General features: G+C 34.5%; 1 pseudogene; it reads left to right on the top strand.

Moving 5' to 3' along the window:
* The first annotated feature begins 21,195 nt into the window (after nucleotides 1-21,195).
* Nucleotides 21,196-22,567, top strand: LOC111783593 (aspartic proteinase CDR1 pseudogene; annotated as a pseudogene).
* The last annotated feature ends 336 nt before the right edge of the window (nucleotides 22,568-22,903 follow it).

Genomic DNA, 22,903 nt, shown 5'->3' with positions numbered 1-22,903 from the left:
CCACCGTCAACCGTACATGGGAGCCTTGCCTTTACCTGAAAAACAATGTGACACACGGCCTGAGTATTTCGAAGAAATACTCAGTAAGTGACCCCACTATAGGGGCCATGCTAATGCAAACACATGCAATCATGAATAGGGACCTATCTCTAATCATCTTAGGGGTGGCCTCCAGTCTCGGACAAATTGGATGTGTAGTACTTCCCTACACACGACTCACACGTGCGAGTGTGAGTCCCCAGGGCGCTCCCACACCCCCTGGACCCTCTGGTCAAGCTAATCTGTAGCGACGTCTGGAGGTCAGCGGAACCCCATAGTGTCATGCGCCTCATGAACACCCTCATCTGTGTGCTTTCGCACCTGTGCGCATTCGCGCTCATCATAAGGTGCACGTCCGCACTCATCATCTCTAGGGGAAGTAGCCTTATGCTTATGAACATACAAAATGCATGAGGTTTCTCTAAATCCATCGTAATGTCTCTTCTGACACAACCCTCTAGTCTCATCTCTTTGTTACTCTAGGTAACGCATACTCGTGGATATTTATATTAATATCATTTTCATGCTCTTAGGGTTGTGTCCTACGTCGATCTAACGACATGATGCAATATGACACTCATCATCATCTAGCATGCTCAATATGGAAAACATCATAATATTAAGGTAAAGATCATGCAATCATCATGCTCATCATAATGCCACAACGTGCGTCAAACATATCAAGCGTCACTCAACAAAATATGTATATACTGCACATATCATCAAGCATCATAATCCACACATCATCATAACTCATACAATTATTTAGCCTATCCTATAGTAAGGCCACTTACTTGGTTGGCCTTGGCCGAAGTACTCCCTAAACAGCTAAACGTAAGCTCCCGTTCCGTGAGAGCTGCTTCTTACATCGCCGGAGTTTGTTTCCTATCACACCGTTCACCACTTTCCGTTAGTATTTCACAATTAATTTACCTATAATTTAATAAATGTGAAATACGGCTCTAAAATGGCCTCGGATACCTTAATCGGGGCCGAAAACATATCCGGGAGGGTCGAAACAGTGGAAACTGGGCTGAAAATAGGTGAGCCGAGCCGAACAGCCGCTGGAGCCACCAGAGAGTCACTGGAGGGAGCCCGAGCCGTTTGCGCCGAGCCAAGCCGAGGGACTGCCTGCGCCGCTGTGTGACACGTGGCGGCAGCAAAGAGAGCCACGTCGAGCGGTAGTGTCGGGTCAAAGCGCAGGTCGCAGTTCGATTCAGGTCGTGGTTCGGGTCGCGGGCTGTGGAAGGCTACTGGGCCAAGACTAATTGTTTGGCCTCGGCTTACTGGGCTGGGCCGCAAGTGTTTGGTTTGCAGGCCGGCTCAATTGTTGGATTTTATGTTCTATAACTCATAGTTTGTAAACAAAAACATATTCTATTTTCAATAAAGTTATTATTGTTATTTATTTAGTAAAGATTGTTATTGAATAAAGTGAACTTTACGATCATTAATCTAAATCCAATAAACTAAGAACACTCTGGCTATAGTATGATTACTTGAACTACATGTAGAGACATAAGAGTGAATCAAGTTCAAGTATATAGTCAAAATGATCTATAGTATAAGGATAAGGCTGAGTACCTTATTTTGGGGACACTATGGATGCGGCCCATTTTTGTATATGATATAAACAATGTGATCACTAAATTGTACATGTGGAGACATGTGAGTGGGGGCATCCTATGCAATGAGTATTGCATAAGATCGGACCATGAAGAAAACCACTCTCACTTTATAATGTCGTTTACTGTTGAGATTTATTTTCTTTTCATTCGATAACCTAGGTAACTCAGTTTTAATCCTGAGCTAACCATGAACTCCTGTTTATTCGGAATTATCCTTAGATTTGCATGGGTGAGAGTGGCTCTAGTTCGCCGCCCAGTAGGCCTCCCATTTCAGGGGTAAGACTGGGTGAATGGCTGGGGACGTGGGGTGCAAGATGGAATTCACTCCTACCCACTTTTAGGGATAGAAGAAAGGTAGTTCCCTTAAGCACTGACTCCAGATCTTGAACAAGGGGCCCCACCCTCTCATTGGCCTGAGAGGGATACTGGTTGGACCACAAACCAATTGTTCATTAGAGGATCAGTGAGACATAAGGAACAAGAAGTAACTTTAGGGGTAAAACGGTAAATTGACCCAGCTCTAGTTACGAACAACCTGTGAAGGATCGACTTACTAATCATGGTTATATCAAATGGACAGAAATATATCTATAGTGAGGGGAGTGCAACTACTAGGCTATAGTGGAGTGTCCTAGTAGTTAACGAATGTTGGTTAACAAGGTTAATGAGTTTAGCCGGTTAATCTTGGATCGTTGGAGCCCATGATCTATAGGTCCATTAGGTCCCTCTGCTAGCTCATATCGGACTAAACCATAGAATAGTGTGACGAGTGAGTTCGAAGTGTTCGGATTCAAATTAGGGAATATGCGCTACATATATACGATATATTTAACCGCATTTTTGTTTTATTTACGAATTAAACCAAAGGAGAGAATCTGAGATATTTAAATAAGATTTAAATATCTTAATCAATTATACGTCGGAATTGATTGGGATTGATATTTGAATTAATATTAAATATTAATTAAATAGTTTAATTAATCCTTTAATGTTATTTTAATTTGAAATTCATTAATCAAATTAATTGTTGAATTAAAATCAAGAAAGTCAAAATGTTGACTTCATTTAATGGAAAAATCCATGTGAGTGGAATTTTGAGGTGTCAAAATTTGGTTTAACCAAACTTGCATGTTTGCCAAATAAACCCCACAAGTTTGAGTGGAATTTTGAGTGTCAAAATTTGGTTAACTCAAACATGCATGCTTGCCACATAATCCCAAACATTTGAGTGGAATTTTAAGTGTCAAAATTTGGTGATCTCAAATTTGCATGAACATGCAAACATGACTCTTTAAATAGAGTGATCATGGTACATGGAAGATCTTCTTCTTCTTGGTGGAAAACCTTGAGAAAAACCTCTCACAAACACCCTCTTCACATATACAAAATCCCTCCCAAGTTTAGTCACTCACCGGATTCCACAATCCCGTTCTAAGGCTGGAGGATAGTGGAGAAGACACTAGTGGTGGTTCGAAACCGGTTCGTGAGGAGAAAGGAGTTTGAACTACAAAAGGTTAGTATCTAAACACATTAAGTTTTAATACTTATGAACATGCTAGTTATATACTATAATTAATGTTCTAAAAGTGCCTAAGATCTAAATTACTTCCGCATGTGTTATATTAACACCATCATCAATTGGACCGTGGGTCTAGTCGTGGTTGGTTCAACTGAACCGTAGCTTCTGGGCTGGTTTGAGGTTTGGGCCGCTGTAGTTGGGCTGGGCCGAAGGCAGAGGCCAAGGGAGGAATGGACTGGCTCTCTCAGGTTTTGGGTTCGGGTTGACCCGGATTCGTGGATCTCGTCTTCCTTACCCGACTTTGGCCGATTTTCCGGCGAGCTTTCTCTCTCTTTTTCGCGGCGTTTCCGTTGCCGATTTCGGTCCTCTTTCTTCCATTTTTCTTTTTGTTCGTCGTCCTTCTTTCTTTTCTGGGAGTTTTGCGGCCTAAAAGCTCCTAAAAGCCACAGATCTAAGAACGATTAAGAAAACCTAATTTTCCGACCTCGGTTACCGATGACGACGCTTACGAAATAACACAAAACGCACCCTGAGTTATTGTGCTTTCGTTAGGGATCCTTCTCATGGTGGTAACAGGTCGTTTGGTGTCGGTTTGAGGGTGGGTTGAGGGCTCATCGGAGAATGGACACTCGCCGACGTTTGTCCGAAATCTCTCTCTCTCTCTCTCTCAAAATTTTCTATCTTTTCTCCCTTTACAGGTGTTCTGAAGATGCTGGGTGTCGTGGGCTGAGGGCTGGGCGTGCTGTGGCCGTCATTTCGCATGGGTTCCGCGAAACTCGGCGGTCACCGAAAAACTCGCGGGTTTTTCGGAGACTGAGTTTTTAATTTTTTTTAATTTATTTTATTTTTTATTATATATATTTTTTTTCTTTCTTTCCCAGGTCGTTACATTATCTACCCCTAAAAAGAACTTTCGTCCTCGAAAGTCTCAAACTCTTGTACCAACTCGGGGTATGTCTCTCTTATTTCGTCCTCACGCTCCCACATGGCTTCCTCACTGTGGTGATTCCGCCACAGTACCTTAACGAACGCAATGCTCCTGTTGCGTAAGGTTTTTACTTCTCTAGCTAAGATTCTTACTGGTTTTTCCTCGTAGCTCAGATCTTCATTGAGTTGGAGTGGTTCGTAGTCTATTACGTGGATAGGATCCGTGATGTACTTCCTCAGCATGGACATGTGAAATACATCATGTACTCCTGAGAGGGCTGGAGGTAAGGCTAACTTATACGCTACCAGACCAACTTGCTCTAGGATCTCAAATGGTCCAATGAATTTAAGACTTAACTTGCCCTTATGTCCGAATCTTAGCACACCTTTCATAGGTGCTACCTTGAGGAATACTGGGTCCCCCCACCTCAAACTCCAGGCTTTTACGCCTTACATCGACGTAGCTTTTCTGTCTACTTTGAGCGGTACGCATCCTCGCTCGAATTTTCTGGACAGCCTCATTGGTGAGTCGAACCAACTTGGGTCCTACTAATTCTCTCTCTCCTACCTCATCCCAACATAGTGGGGACCTACACATTTCCCGTACAGGGCCTCAAATAGTGCCATTCCAATAGTTGCTTGGAAACTGTTGTTATACAAGAATTCCATCAGGTGGAGTTTGGAATCCCAACTTTCCTTAAAATCTAGTACGCAAGCGCGTAGCATGTCCTCTAGAATTTGGTTTAAACGCTCCATTTGTCCATCTATTTGGGGGTGAAAGGTGGTACTAAAGTCGAGGCGGGTACCCAGTGCTTTTTGAAATCTGCACCAAAATGCTGACGTAAAGCGTGGATCCCGATCCGACACTATACACACTGGGACTTCATGTAGTCTTACTATTTCTTTCACATACAGTTGTGCCCAATTGTCAACTGTATATGTAACCTTCCCAGGTAGAAAGTGTGTCGACTTAGTCAACCTATCGACAACTACCCAGATCACTGTATAGCCTTTGGGCGTTTTGGGTAAACCTACTATGAAGTCCATCGCTATGTTTTCCCACTTCCACTCCGGTATGCTTAGGGGCTGCAACAACCCCGCCGCCTTTTGTCTTGGAGCTTTCACTTGTTGACAAACTAAGCACTTGCTCACAAACCCGGCCACATCTCTCTTCATGCTCTTCCACCAAAAGTGTTGTTTTAAATCTTGGTACATCTTAGTACCTCCTGGATGCATGGCAAATGGCGAGTTGTGAGCTTCCATCGGTATCTCCTTCCTTAAATCTTCTATTGCCGGAACACATAAGCGCCCTGATACAATAGTCCTTCATCTGATGACTTCGAGAATCCATCTACTGGACTTTCGTCTAGCTGTCCTAGGACTTTCTGTAGGTTAGGATCCTCTCGTTGGGAGGTAATAATTCTCTGCCTAAGCGTAGGTTGTACCGTGAGTCGGGCCAGCTGTGCTATGACTCCCTCGGTCGTTACAGCTATGTTGGCTCACTCGAACTCTCTTTGTACCCTTACTTCCCTCGTAATGAGGGCCGACGAGTGGACCGCCTTCCTACTCAAGGCATCTACAACCACATTTGCTTTCCCAAGGTGGTACTGGATATCTACGTCATAATCCTTCACCAATTCTAATCACCTTCTCTGCCTCATGTTTAACTCTTTCTGGGTGAAGAAGTATTTCAAACTTTTATGGTCGGTAAAAATTTGGGTTTTCTCGCCATACAGGTAATCTCGCCAGATTTTCAGCGCGAACACTACAGCGGCCAACTCTAGGTCATGGGTAGGGTAGTTCTTTTCATATTCTTTAAGTTGACGAGATGCGTATGAGACGACCTTGCCGTGTTGCATTAACACACATCCCAGTCCTTTCATGGAGGCATCACTATAGATCACATATCCTTCTGAGCTCTCGGGTACTATGAGTACCGGGGCGGTTACCAATCTCTCTTTTAGGTTTTGGAAGCTTGCCTCACAAGCATCATCCCATCTAAATGGCACCCCTTTTTTTGTTAACTTTGTTAAAGGCGAGGATATTTTAGCGAAGTCCTGCACGAACCTTCGATAATATCCCGTCAATCCTAGGAAACTCCTTACTTCCGTTACCGTAGTTGGGCGTTCGCACTTTGTGATCGCTTCGACCTTGGTGGGATCTACAGATATTCCGTCCTTTGACACCACGTGTCCTAGGAAAGAGACTTGTCGTAACCAAAATTCGCATTTGGAGAACTTGGCGTACAACTTGTGCTCTTAGGGTGGTTAGGACTTTTCGGAGGTGTTCCTCGTGCTCTAGGTCGGTTCTCGAGTATATGAGGATGTCGTCAATGAACACAATCACGAACATGTCTAGGCATTCTTTGAATACTCGGTTCATTAACTCCATAAACATAGCTGGGGCATTGGTGAGGCCAAATGACATCACCACGAACTCGTAGTGACCGTACTTGGTTTCGAACTCCTTTTCCCCCTTGAATGTACGTTTAATAGTATTCCAACACAATTCCTTCGTATTAGACCTATATTTTATCAATTTCAATATAAGTATAACCAATTTTGATAGGACAGGTCAAAAGGAGACGAACGGAACAAACCCGAAGCCAAAATACCTGCTCACGCGCCCTCACGCGCCAACACAAGATCGGGATTCGTTTCTCACGCGCCTGATCCGCGCACAGTCGCACTTCCACTCGCGGCCTCCCACGCGCCTCGCGTGTCCTTCACGCGCTCGTCTTCAACCTCTCCTTCCTGCAATTTTTCCCAAGCTTTTCCTTTAATACCCATTGTGTCTCGAAGCAAAATTCCATCTCTACGGCTCGAATTTCGTTCTGATTTCTTCTACAACTTTATAGATCTCCTAACTACGGTTCTAACAAGCCCTATTTCATAATTTATTATGCAGTATGAACCAAGATATCGAGATTTAAAGGTTTGGTGATATGGGTTTTTCGTTACCTTCGAATCACCGTCCGATTCAGCTCGTGGCCGTATCCCCTTCCTCAAATGATTCCTCAGCAACAACCTCTCTTCCTTTACCCTCGATTGACAACCAATCTTAAGCAACCAAAACTCGAATTCTCAGAATTTTTCCTCCTCTGTTTTCTTCTGGGTTTTTCCCTCTATTCTTCGTTATTATTATTATTATTATTATTATTATTATTATTATTATTGTTATTATTATTATTGTTATTATTATTATTGTTATTATTATTATTATTGTTATTATTATTATTATTATTATTATTATTATTATTATTATTATTATTATTATTATTATTATTATTATTATTATTATTATTATTATTATTATTATTATTATTATTATTATTATTATTATTATTATTATTATTATTATTATTATTATTATTATTATTATTATTATTATTATTATTATTATTATTATTATTATTATTATTATTATTATTATTATTATTATTATTATTATTATTATTATTATTATTATTATTATTATTATTATTATTATTATTATTATTATTATTATTATTATTATTATTATTATTATTATTATTATTATTATTATTATTATTATTATTATTATTATTATTATTATTATTATTATTATTATTATTATTATTATTATTATTATTATTATTATTATTATTATTATTATTATTATTATTATTATTATTATTATTATTATTATTATTATTATTATTATTATTATTATTATTATTATTATTATTATTATTATTATTATTATTATTATTATTATTATTATTATTATTATTATTATTATTATTATTATTATTATTATTATTATTATTATTATTATTATTATTATTATTATTATTATTATTATTATTATTATTATTATTATTATTATTATTATTATTATTATTATTATTATTATTATTATTATTATTATTATTATTATTATTATTATTATTATTATTATTATTATTATTATTATTATTATTATTATTATTATTATTATTATTATTATTATTATTATTATTATTATTATTATTATTATTATTATTATTATTATTATTATTATTATTATTATTATTATTATTATTATTATTATTATTATTATTATTATTATTATTATTATTAGAGCCGAGACTAGTTTTTTATTCCCTTTAGTACATTATTAGTGATATTCAGAACTTAGATTGAGACGTAATAGTTCCCTTATCCTGATCGGTAGACCCATGATAAAGTAGCATTAAGCTTAACCTAGATTTGTGATATAATATAAAAGTTATTCCATTTAGTGTCATTATAGTTTTAGAAATTTTCTTGGACTGCCGAAGAGGGCCTTTGTTCCATAAACTATTAGTTAGTTGGCTCCACATGAGGTCCTTCCCAAATTCAATATAACTTTATGTCTTGTGGAGTGGTTACCAACTAACCTTCCATAAACTAACCTTGATGGTCTTCTCATAATTCACTTAAGCTAGCCAATGAAGTATGATGCACAGAAAAATTAGTTCACTCTAGAAATTCGATTGGGTGAACAGTACATGAACGCTCATTAGGTTTGGCTTAAAAACTTCAAGATTGATTGGATGAGTCCAAGTTTTGTAGGCGAGGAGAGTTTGATACCACGGAATTTGAACCTACGCCCTTTTAGAACAAAATCTTAATACAATTTGTTACTTAGCTATCACATGAGATCCCTCCCAAAATGAAATGTAACTTTATGGTGTTATACAGCCGTTACTAGCTAACATTTATAGATGATGTTCAAGATTTGTGATACCATATTGAACAATGATGAGGTCACACCTCTTACATACATGGATAATTCAATTCCTAAGCAATGTAGTTAGCCTGCCAAGTAAGATAGCATAAAAGCTAGTTCACTCTAGAACTCATATAGCAATTTGCAGGATCGGATAGATTAGATGAACTATGCATGAACTCTCATTTGGTTTGTAACAGGTAAAAGAACTACTTACGAACCCGAATTGAATTAGTGATTATGCATGAGAATTGCTTTGGGAACTTTAGGAATGTTGGGGAGTTTTAGAGCCCAAGTTTGATCAAGGTGGGGAGAGTTAGGGAGTTGATGTTGAGAGTACCCTTATTTCTTAAAAAAGTTTAGGGATCAAAATATTAAACCCCATCGGATAAATAGTAATATAATATTAAAATGATATAGGGATTCCATTACAATACTAAAAGGGATAAAAATATATGCATACCAAGAAATAGTTTATTATGATTTAACATGAAAAGGGATCAAATTGCATGAATATAGTCTAATTTTAAATTTAATTTAGTAATTTTATAGAAGAAAAATCTTTGTGCAGACTAATAATGCTACAACAAATCTTGGAGATGATAGTTGCTGAAACATTTGTTGTAGCAATTCTGGCAGCAAATTTTAATCCGTATCAATATGCCATATTGATTTTTGACAGCCTAATTGGAGGCTATTTATGTGAATGACTAATAGCTTTTCAACTCTAAATGAGAAGAAAGAAATATAGGATGAACAAAGTGGAAGAAAATATAGAATCTCAAAGGGAAAAAGCATAGGTGGTTCTTGTTGCTAAAAACAAGAGAGGAGGAGAAAGAATCACCATAATTCAGTAGAGCTTATGATAGCAGCAGAAAAAAACAAAAAAGTAAGAATGATAGCTTAAAACAAGGATAGAACCTAAAGAGGGGAACTTCCACTGAATTAAAGTAACAAACTAGATAACTCTCTAATCACTTACTCTCTTTTCTTATTCTATTAATTTTTTATGATTAAGATGTTGAATCCTCTGTATGTAAATCAGTGTGTATGGTGAGCTAAATCAGTGTGCATGATAAGTTAAACCTTATAGAGGAGATGAGAGAGTTTTATGTAGTTAAAATAGGTTGATACCAAGAAAATTTTCTATTCATTGCAAAGATACTTAGAAGATAATTAAAGAGTTAAAAATAATTATTTTCGTTCTAAAACCTTGTTAATAGAAATTACAAAACAATTATGAGAGTAACCAAAATGCATAACCCTAGCAAGAGGGCTTGAAAATCTATTATAAGAGCTAAACTCATTCAAAAATTTCCACATTTTTCTTGTTGAGTTGCCCCTCTTCATATATTTTATTTAAATATTTTATACTCACCGATACACATTCCAATTCGAATGACTCTTAAAGTCACTTAATTTTCAACAACAAATGTGACCCAACAAAAAAAAGTTTCTTTGTACCATTGATAATTTACTTATTACTTGCTACTTCTGATAGTGTATACTTCACTTATTCTTGTGAATTTTACACTATTTTGCGGTATATCTTCACAAGATAATTTTTGGTGCCGTTGTTGGGGAACCTAATTTAGTTACTTTATTTGTTGTCTTTATAGTGAGTTTGCTACCAAATTTGGTGTATGAACCCATCAACGGCTTTGAAATTTATTTTTGATCTCGAAATAGAGAGAACTTTCTTGTAAAGTTTAAGGGAGTAAAGATTGAAAATAGTCGAACATAATATATAACAATGAGATCTTTCTACCAAACTAAATCTAGAGTTTCAAAATCCAGCAATGATGAATAATGAAGGTAGAATCCTTTCTAATACTATTATTTTAGCACATGACGGGGAAAGAGTAATCTTAGCATATCCACAACAAGTTGTGGAAGAGCTAAATTTGTGCATTAATAAACCTGGAAATGTAAGCAACTACTTTGGAGTTAAAGTCAGTGTTATTTCAAATGCTTCAAATTATTGGACACTATCGAGTATCGTCAGAAGATCCCTACCTACATCTAAAGTTATTTTTGGGAGTGAGCAACTCATTCGGATTCAAAGGAGTGGATAAATATGTAATTAAAATGAGTTTACTCCCTTATTCTCCGAGGGTTGCTACTAAATCATCTTTGAACACCTTAGCATCGTGAGAAATTGATTCTTGAAATAGTCTAGCAGAATTTTTTTTTATCAAGTACTTTCCACCAACTAGAAATGCATGCTTTAGAATGAAGATGTTTGTTTCACCAGTTTGAAGTTAAAACATTATGTGAATCTTGAGAGAAATTCAACACGATTCTTAGAAAATATTCTCACCCTGGACTACCCATTGTATCCAAATGGGGACTTTCTACAATGGACGGAAGATTGCTTTTAAACAAGGCTTACTTGATGTTGATGTTTCGACCTCCATAAACGCTCAATTAGCTTCAGTTACTAATATTCTACAGACTCTGACATTGGGACAAGGCTCAATGACTAAAGCACCAGTTTAGCTGCAGCTATAATGACTCATCTAGCAGTTAAATCTTGTGTATATTGTGTAGAAAAACACACTTTTGATCAATGTTCATGTAATCCAGCTTCCGTGTTTTATGTGCGAAATCAAGTTAATCCAGGAAACCATTCCATCTCAAACACTTACGACCCATGGTGGAGAAACCATTCAAACTGCTCATAGAAGAGACAAAGCTCATACAATCAACAAATTCCACCTAAGAAAAATTACCCTCTAAGTTTTGGACATCAAAATCAAATGGCATACATTCCTCAACAAGCTAATACCCAAGAGAAAGAAACTAGCTCAGCACATACCACAGATATTACGAAGATATTACGAAGATATATATGGCAAAGAATGATGCAATGAGCATCCTTAAAATCTAGAAGTTTAAAAGGGCCAATTAACAACTCAGCTATGTAATAGACCTTTTAGAAAGCTTTTAGAAAGCTGCCAACCATAGCAAAAGACTAAAAAGAGATGGCAAGAAATAATGTTTAGCATAGAATTGAGAAGTGGAAAGAAAATTTCAAGCATAAAAGGTGAAATTAAAGAAAACAACAATTGTTACCCAAAAAATAGCTGATAAATAGAGAAATGAGAAAAATACTAAACAAAAGATCAAAATAAAAATGATGTAGAAATAGGAGAGTCACCTAAAATCAAGTAACAAACAACAGACAAAAAGAGAGCAAAACCTACCTGCCAACACCTCCTTACCAAAAAAATAAGAATAAAAATAGAGAAAGAAGAAGACTCCATTTTGAAAAGTTCATAGATATTATAATAAAAAATTCATATAAACATATCACTAACGAGGTTCTGAAGCAAATGACAAATTATGTAAATTTATTTAAGGGTATGCTCATTTATAGAAGAAAGTTTGAAGAATTAAACGTAGTTCAATCAAATGAGAAGTGTAGATTAATTCTGTAAAATAAGATCTCGCTAAAGGAAAAAGACTTAGGCTCGTTCACAATTTCAAAATCAATTGGATTAAAAGAGCTAAGTAGAGCAATATGTGACTTCGGGGCAACCATCAACTTAATGCCCCTATCCATTTTTAAGGGGTTAGAGATTGGTGAGGCTAGACCAAGTATAGTCACCATCCAACTAGTTGATAGATCAATAACTTATCAAAAAGAAAAAGAATTTAAGACATTTTAATCCAAGTGGATAAATGAATATTTCTAGAATATTTTATCATTTTGGATTATGAAGCACACCGTGATGTGCGATTTAAATTGGGGAGACCATTTTTAAAGATTGGGTAAGCACTAGTAGATGTCCAAAAGGGAACCATCACTTTGATATTCTGTCTCCACTATAATTTCTTCATTTTAGTTTTAATTTAAGTGATTGAAAAGTTGTTGAAACAGTTATTCCCAACCATATACGGGTGGACAATTTAAAATAATGAAAATTGATAAAAAGAAAAAATAGTTTGTTACCATCAAAACATCAATAAATTAATTAACTAAAATGAGATGCCCAAAAAAAAACCAACAATCTCCTCCTTTTTACCATAACAAATCATTTCAAACAAAATTCATAGAGACTGAAGTAATACACGCTAATATATCATCATAAATTTCATACTTCAAATTCACTCGAGATCATATTCTCCTCTTTTATTAATGCCTCAATAAATTGTGAAACATCACAACAACTAAGTGATATATAAATTATAAAACAACCAACCTATAACTTATTTTTCTTAATTTTCTCTCCTTTGGAATCATACACAAGAACGAAAATAATAAATTAAGAATGATATAATGGCTCCCCTAACCACATGCCTTCAAAAATTATAAACAAGATTATAAAATTCAAGATATATTACATCTAAGCCTATCTTTACAAAAAATTTCTTCGTGATATATCCATTTTGCACATACTCTCTAATAAAATAATGATTTCTAATGTCAATAAGATTAGTTCTAGAATGTTGAATAGGATTTTTTTTTTTTTTTTGGGTTAAATTAATAGATTATCCCATAATATAGGCACACTATTGCATTTTAATCCAAAATCACCAAAAGTTTGTTTCATCCAAAGAATTTGAGCACAAAAACCAGCAACCTTAATATATTTGGTTCGGTAGTAAATAAGACGACCCAATCTTACTTTTAACTACCAAGAAATTGACAAGTTCCACTAGTACTTACGATCAAGTGAGCTCCTGGCAAAATCCGCATCATAATATCCTACCAATTTAAATTCAACATTTCTAAATACCACAGTCCTAAATTATTAATAGTCCCAACCACATAGTTAAATATTATTTTTACGGCATGTAAATGAGATTCCTTAGACAAGATTGAAACCTAGCACGAAGACATACACTAAACATAATATCGGGTCTACTAGCGGTCAAGTAAAGTAAATATCCAATCATACCTCGATAAAATTTAATATCCACACATTTACCTTTTTCATCCTTGTCAAGCTTAGTGGGTGTTCTCATAAGAGTTTTTGCAATCTTACCTTCATTGAACTTGAACATTTTGAGCAAATCTTTAGTGTATTTCTGATTACCTTGTTTGATATGAAGTCCAAGAAAGAAACTAAGTTCTCCCATTATACTCATCTCAAACTCACTCCGCCAAATATATTTGTACTAATAGCATATCATTAATAAGTCTATCATACCAAGCTCTTGGAGCTTGTTTTAAGCCATAAACAGCCTTTTTCAATTTATATACATGATGAGGAAAATCAACATTTTCAAATTCGGAAGGTTGTTCTACATCAACTTTCTCTATAATATAAACATTCAAGAATCCACTTTTCACATCCATTTGATACAATACAAAATTTTTTTGTTAGAAGAAAAAGAAGTAACATTCTAATAGCTCCTAATCTGGCAACGGGTGTAAAAGTTTTTTCATAGTCTTTACCTTCCTCCTAACTTTTAGCTATAAGTCTAGCTTTATTTGTAATAATATTCTCATTTTCATCAATTTTCTTTCTAAAAATCCATTTGGTTTCAATAATATAAATATTAGAGGGGCAGAACTAATTCCCCACCTTTGTTCCTTTCACATTGATTTAGTTTTCTTGCCTATCTAAAATACAAAACTCATCATTTTGGGCATTCTACAGACTTTTTGGTTCAATTTGAGAAACAAAGACAAGATTATTGAATAAATTAATAGAAGTACGGGTTTTCACACCTTGTTCGAGACCACTAAGAATCAAGTCCTTGGGATGAGATAAAGCATAGCTCCATTCTTTTGACATTGATGAAGAATTTCTTCTTCTTTTCATGTAAGTTCACTTCTTTTTTACTTGTAACATTTTCTTTGCCTTTGTCATTAACAACAAGTAAATCTACAAAGTTTCTTTCTAAATCGTCGCTGCAAATACAAATAGACTCGTTAGAAACATTATTACAAGATTCATCAAATACCACAGGTATATAGATTCTTCAATAACTAAAGTTCTCTTGTTGAAAACTAAGTTTTAGTAGTAGATGAATAATCAAGAAAAATACTAATATTCGTCCTAGAATCAAATTTTCTAAGATTTTCTTAGTTGTTCAACATTTGCAACCAAAAACTTTGAGATACCCAATATTTGAAATTTTATTATGACAGAGTTCATAACGAATTTTATCTCGGGAGATCTAATTAAAACTCTATTTAAAACATAACAAACAAGTGGTATTAATGGTTTCCGACGAAAAAATATATAGGTAAATTATATTAATTTAATATTGATCTACCAAATTCTTTGTAAAGTACAATTTTTTCTTTCAACCAAACCCTTTTGTTGGGGAGTACTTGGAGATAAAAAGTCATGAGAAAAACCATTATCTTTTACAAAATTTTTAAAATGCAACACTGTCAAATTCTACCCCATCAAATTAGCAAATCTGTTCAAAACATCATTCTTATGTTTTATCATCAAAACCTAATTAAATCTTGAAAAATCATCAATTATCACAAAAACATAGTAATTTTCCTATAGCTAGCTATTTTAGAAGGGCCAAATAACTTTATATGTAATAGTTGAAGAGGTCTAGTATTAGAAATCACATTTTTAGATTTTAACGACAACTTAGTTTACTTATCCACTTGAAAAAAAACCACAAATTTTATCTTTTTCAAATTTAAATTTAGGAAAACCTCTAACTAATGAATTTTTTGAAATATTTGAAATCAAATGCAAACTAGTATGCCTAAATCTTCTCTGCCACAACCAAGAAATTATCATCTAAAACCAAAAGAAACTTGTCATTAATTTATACGACAATCATTTAAATGAGTAATATATACATTGTCATCCTTATTTCCAATCATTAAATTTTTTATATCTTTAATTTATGTCATTATTCTTATCAAACACAAATTCTAAAACTTTTATCACATAATTGACTAAGGTTAAGTATGATGGTGTCAATATAACACATGCGGAAGCAATTTGGATCTTAGGCACTCTAAGTACATCAATTATAGTAAATTAGCTAACATGTTCAAAAGCATTAAAACTCAATGAGTTTGAATACTAACCTTTTGTCGCTCAAGTTTCTTCTTCCTCACGAACCGGTTTCGAACCACCACTAGTGTTTTCTCCACTATTCTCCGGTCTTAGAACGGGATTGTGGAATCCAGTGAGTGACTAAACTTGGGAGGGGTTTAGTATATATGAAGAGAGAGTTCGTGAGAGGTTTTTATCAAGGTTTTTCCCAAGCCAGCCCTTCCATGTACCATGATCACTCTATTTATAGAGTCATGTTGGCATGTTCATGCAAATTTGAGATCACCAAATTTTGACACTCAAAATTTCACTCAAATGTTTGGGATTATGTGGCAAGCATGCAAGTTTGAGTTCACCAAATTTTCACACTCAAAATTCCACTAAATTTTGTCGGGATTTATTTGGCAAGTATGCAAGTTTGGTTAAACCAAATTTTGACACCTCAAAATTTCACTAACTCAAACATGGATTTTTCTATTAAATGAAATCAACATTTTGACTTTCTTCATTTTGATTCAACAATTCATTTGAATAATTAATTTCAAATTAAAGTAATATTAAATGATTAATTAAACTATTTAATTAATATTTAGTATTAATTCAAATGTCAATCCCAATCATCCCAATCAATTCCGACACATATTTGATTAAGATATTTAAATCTTATTTAAATATCTCAGATTCTCTCTTTTTGTTTAATTTGTAAATAAAACAAAAATGCTATTAAATATATCATATATATTCCCTAATTTGAATTCGAACACTTCGAACTCACTCGTCACACTGCTCTATCATTTAGTCCGATATGAGCTAGCAGAGGGACCAAATGGACCTATAGATCATGGGCTCCAACGATCCAAGATTAACCGGTTAAACTCATTAACCAACATTCGTTAACTACTAGGACACTCCACTATAGCCTAGTAGTTGCACTCCCCTCACTATAGATATATTTCTGTCCAATTGATATAACCATGATTAGTAAGTTGATCCTTCACAGGTTGTTCGTAACTAGAGCTGGGTCAATTTACCGTTTTACTCCTGAAGTTACTTATTGTTCCTTATGTCTCACTGATCCTCTAATGAACAATTGGTTTGTGGTCCAACTAGTAAACCGAATCCCTCTCAGGCCAATGAGTGGGTGGGGCCCCTTGTTCAAGACCTGGAGTCAGTGCTTAAGGGAACTACGTCTCTTCTATCCCTAAAAGTGGATAGGAGTGAATTCCATCTTGCACCCCACGTCCCCAGCCATTCACCCAGTCTTACCCCTGAAATGGGAGGCCTATTGAGTCGGTGAACTCGAGCCACTCTCACCCATGCAAATCTAAGGATAATTCCGAATAAACAGGAGTTCATGGTTAACTCAGGATTAAAATCGAGTTACCTAGGTCATCGAATGAAAAGAAAATCACTCTCAACAGTAAACAACATTATAAAGTGAGAATGATTTTCTTTATGGTCCGATCTTATGCAATACTTATTGCATAGGACACCCCCACTCATATGTCTTCACATGTACAATTTAGTGATCACATTGTTTATGTCATATACAAAAGTGGGTCACATCCATAGTGTCCCCAGGATAAGGTACTCAGCCTTATCCCCATACTATAGATCATTTTGACTATATACTTGAACTTGATCCACTCTTATGTCTTTACATATAGTTCAAGTAATCATACTTTAGTCAGAGTGTTCTTAGTTTATTGGATTTAGATTAATAATCGTAAAGTTCACTTTATTCAATAACAATCTTTACTGAATAAACAACAATAATAACTTTATTGAAAATAAAATATGTTTATGTTTACAAACTATGAGTTTTAGGACATAAAACCCAATAAAGTATATCATTTTTCAAACCATAACTAAAAGTACATTTTCGATGAGAGTAAAGAGTCATTACCTATTACTCCTTATCAATTATTTTACTCCTTGTTGTCACTAAAAGTTACAAAGCCACCATCCTTCTTGTAAAAATTCATAAACTTGGATTGGTTTCGGTCATTTGTCTTGTGCAACCACTATTAAAGTACGCATTATTTTTCTCGGAGGCTTTATAACAAACCTAAAAACAAAAATTTTCAAGATTGACCTTTTGGTACTCATACTTGTTTGGATCCTGTAAAGTTAATCTTCACAAATTTAGGCATCCATTTCATGTTTTCATTCGTATTAAAGACATTGTATTTGGATAAGTTACTAGAATAATCTTTATGTCTAAACTTACCGCATGAGAAACAAACCTTATGTAAGAATTTATTTCTTGGACTAAGTTTATGTATTCTATTTTCAATAGAAAAATTATTTCTTAAAATATTGTTCAATTTTATATTTTGAGAAAATTTTCTTCTTCAAGAATATTTTGAGAAATTTTCAATTTAAAGCACTTAAGTCTAATATAACCTTCGACACCCCATAATGACACGTAGGTACAAATCTAAATTTATCATAATTGGAATATTTTAAGAAATTTTCAATTTGAAGCACTTAGGTCTAATATGATCTTCAACACCACAATAATGACGCATAAGTACAAATCTAAATTTATCATAATTAGATACAAATTTACCTGTGTTAGGCTTAAACATGATAAGGGATGCTTTAACAAATATTGAACTTGAAGGTGTAGCCTAATTCTCCTTTATCCTCGTAAAGCTTACCTCTATTTTATCTAATTTTGTAGCATGTTAACTTTTTAATAAATTCTTGCAAATTATTTGATTCATTTTCTTTAAACAATTTAATTAACTTATCTTTTTCACCACAATCATGTTCAATAAATTTAACTTTATCAATTAATGCATTTTGATTGTTCAATAAATTTAACTTTATCAATTAATGCATTTTTCTCGTCACTATAAAATACAAGTTTTTCACAAAGTACTTCAAAATTTACAATATTAGGATAGTTCCCTTCTAAGCAAGAAATTTAATTTAGTAAAAACTTATTTTCATTTATTGAAGCTTTATATTTCTTTTGAACCACAACTTATTTTGAAAAGTTTTTCTAAATCAAGTTGCATCCCCTCAACGACTTTAAATAAATCATGATAAGAAAGAGATTCAAGAATTATCTCCTCCTCTCTTTCATCATCTTTGTGGCTCATGAAGCAAAAATTTGCTACTTTTTCATCACTTCCACTTTCATCACTATCATCTCAAGTAGCTTTAATTGCTTTTTAGTATTTCTTTGATGATTTGACAAGACGAAAATTCGTTCTTATATGATCCAACTTTTTACGTTCATAGCATATTACTTCATTGTTTTTGCTCTTTTCACTCTTTAACTCTTTTTTATTTGTGAAATGTTTCTTGAATTGAAATTTTTGTACTTACATGTGAAGTAGGCAACATCGTATTCGTTAAGGACTTCCTCATCTTCGGAGTCAACTTCCAAAGTGATGGTCGTTAAGGCTATACTCCTTCTTTTTGCCTCTTCCATATGCTCCTTCATGGTAATCTCATGTGTCATGAGAGAACCAACAAGTTCATCCAAAGGAAGCTTTGTGAGATCCTAAGCCATCAAGAGTCCGCCCAAGACAGACTAGTAGGACACCACGGTAACTGTAGGTAGCCTGCTAGAGTTGAGCAGTGTGGATAGTGTCACCAAAACCTCCACTTCCCTCTCTGCTCCAATACCGTACCGTCGAGACAGAGCTCCGGTACTAAGATCGTTGAGCCAGACATATCCGGACAGGGAAGTGTGACAGGTGCCCCGACCTAGTGGTGATAGCTAAGGGGTCTTCTGAACATGACTCCTGGACCGTAGAAATTCGTCCCTGAGCAAAGGAACGTGGAACCACGTAGGATGCCTTAGTAGTTGACAAACATACCGGGTATCGCAAACCCCAATTTCAGGTAGAGTTACTTATTCAGATCCAGTTATACGATCCCCTCAGATTTACTTGTGAGGTCGTGCCCCACCTCAGGACACTGATCATTCCACTGCATAAGATGTGCAAGCCTTCTAAGATACAGAAAAGAGAGTTGTAGTGTGATTCGCACTCACTAGACCCCAGAGATAAAACCGTGGATACCTACTAATATAAGGATGCGAAAAGAGCCTACAAGTAGGTTGCTTACCGAGTATTTTTATACTCACCCCGTTCCCCCTTTTTTTCAGGTACCAGTCGAGGCAGGAAGGTGTTCGAAAGCTGCACTATCACACAGGGGTGTCGTTCCAGAGCGTCAGTCCGTTTTCATATTTAGAGTCTTTTATATTTATATTACCCCTTTGTAACTTTTGACTTTAATTTTATGTTTAATTTTGGTGTCATTGACTTCCTTTTCTTGTTTTAAATCTTATGGGATTTTTATCTTCTATTTTATTTTCTTTTTAATTTTATTTCATCTTTTTAGTCGCGATTTGGTTTTTCGAAGCCTCAAAAATCGGGTCATGACAACAACATAATTATAAATATTCAAATGTGATATTCTTATAAATATTCAAAATCGATTTTTATGAAATGTAAAGTTAAATAATAATTGGTTATTTGAGTGATTAAAATATGTTTTAAAATAATTTTTAACTTGAAATAATTTTAACAATTTTAAATTTACTCTTATGTTCTAAAACATTGTTTGATATGAGATTTTGTTTAAAAATTAAAAATAACTTTTTCCAACAACATACTCACATTTGGTTCTTTTATTTTACTCTTTTTTTTTGGACGGTTTATTAAAATATTTTTCTTTATAGAATTAAAGTTATAATTAATAATAACAAACATTAACTAATTAATTACAAAGTTAAATTTAAAAGTTTATATAGTTTTATTTTATTTCTTTATTCCAGGATAATTATTGAACTAGAATTTTAAATATTCTGATAATTAAATATTTTTCTTTACTTTATTTAGATCAAAATTTTCATTTGGAATTATAAAATAAGGTGATTATAAATTGTTAGTTAATTATGGAACAATACCATAAATTTATTTAATTAGTTAAATTAAATAAAAGATTTTATTTTTAATAACCTTACATTTATTTGTAGTCAAATACTATTTTTTTTTAAATTACCATACAGAGGTTAATTTTAAAAGTTTAACTAATTTTATTTAATTTTATTGGAAGATAATTATTAAAATAGAATAAGAAATATACTTGTAATTAAATATGTTGTTTACCTTATTTAGATTAAAACTAAGTTTAATAAATGGTTGAAAATATGAAAATTTAATACGAACTCCCTCAATAGAAACAACTAAATAAATACTTAAATAACATTCTATTTTTTATTACAAAAACAGTGAGGGTTAAAACACGTTCATCCTTTCCTAGTTTAAGTAATAATTTCAATTTCCGTCATTTATCTGTCTCAACTCGTATAAATAAAACAAAGAAATCTAAAATCCATGCAATCATTTCTTCATCTCCCATGGCGCCTACCATATTTCTCCTTCTCGCACTGCTTTCCATTGCGGAGTCCACTGCCGACAAAAACGGTGGTCTCAAGCTGGAACTCATCCGCCGCCGTGTCTCACCCGACAACGTTTCACCGATGGCAGCCAAATCACAAATTTGGCCGGAAACCAGTGAATTTATAGTGAAAATCGCTGTCAGAACGCCGTCGACGGAGGTGCATGCAATCCTCGACACTGGCAGTGATTTATTTTGGGCTCAGTGTCGTCCATGTGTGAAATGTTACCAGCAAACGAATCCGATTTACGACCCTTCGAAATCGTCAACCTTTCAAACCCTTTCTTGCAAGTCGTCGCAGTGCCATTTGAGGGGGTCCGGTGCGGCGTGCTCCGGCACCGATACGTGTAAGTACGACTATGGGTATGAAAGTGGATCTACGCAAGGAGAATTGGCGACTGAAAAAATGGCTGTAACTTCGAGGTCTGGAGCGACGACGCCGTTTTCGGAGGTGGTGTTTGGTTGTGGACATAATAATAGTGGAACGTTTAATGCGAATGAAATGAAATTGATCGGATTTGGAAGAGGAGCGATTTCCTTCGTTTCTCAGGTATATATATTATTATATATATACTTGAGAAACATTATTCGCATTACATTATTCGTTTCTATTATTATTATTTTTTTTTAAAACATTATTCGCATTACATATTGAAACGAACAGTTAATTATATTATTATTCAAATAACTATAAAGTTCAAAACGTTATAGTTAATGTAAATTCATATTCACAGATAGGTTCATTGGTCGGCGGCAGAAAGTTCTCCCTTTGTCTGATGCCATACAACACCGACCCGAGAATCTCAAGTAGCCTCTCAATCGGGTCGGGTTCTGAAGTTCAAGGACCCGGAGTCATCACAGCCCAACTCGTTCGAGTATCCCACCAGACATATTACTCTCTCACCCTCACGGGAATCTCTGTCGGAAAAACCCTTGTTCCGTACAGTATGTCGAGACCTCTGGCCAAGGGGAACACGATTCTCGATACCGGCACGCCGCAGACTCTCCTCCCCAAAGAATTGTACGGACGATTGGCTGCCGAAGTTCAGCGGCATATCCCGTCAAAGCCCATTGATGATACTCTTTGCTACAAAGATAATGTGGGGGATTTGGTGATGACTTTGCACTTCGACGGCGGCGTGGATCTGCGATTGAGTACGGTTCAGACTTTCAATAAGATGCCAGATGGATCCTTTTGCTTCACCGCGATGGGCGTTGACGACAACGATGCACTCATCGGGAACAGTATGATGGCAAATTTTTTAGTTGGGTATGATATTGACAATATGACGGTGTCGTTTAAGCCCACTGATTGCACCAAAATTGGTTGAGATTTTTTGGGCCTATGAAAACAATACGCTATTTTATAACTATTATTACTTTTCTTGTAACACTTTTGATGTGACGATAAGTTTTTTTATTTATAAAATTTGGGAAGCATCTATTAATATATGCCGAACTATATTCTATTTTAGTTGATATTCATTGATTTCTTTTTAGTAATTTTGGGTAACAAATTTTAAGGTAAAATTAAACATTAATTATTAATTATTTTTATTTAAGTGTGTGAAATAATATAATTAATTCAAGAGACATTTACCATTTCCAAAATTTAGGCACAATAATGGAATTAGCTCAAAAATCTTATTCTATTATTTCAATCCCTT

The sequence above is a fragment of the Cucurbita pepo genome, chromosome 20 (assembly GCF_057944985.1).
Source record: "Cucurbita pepo subsp. pepo isolate OVF chromosome 20, ASM5794498v1, whole genome shotgun sequence".
Classification (NCBI taxonomy): domain Eukaryota; kingdom Viridiplantae; phylum Streptophyta; class Magnoliopsida; order Cucurbitales; family Cucurbitaceae; genus Cucurbita; species Cucurbita pepo.
This window is presented reverse-complemented; position numbering and strand designations above follow the sequence as displayed.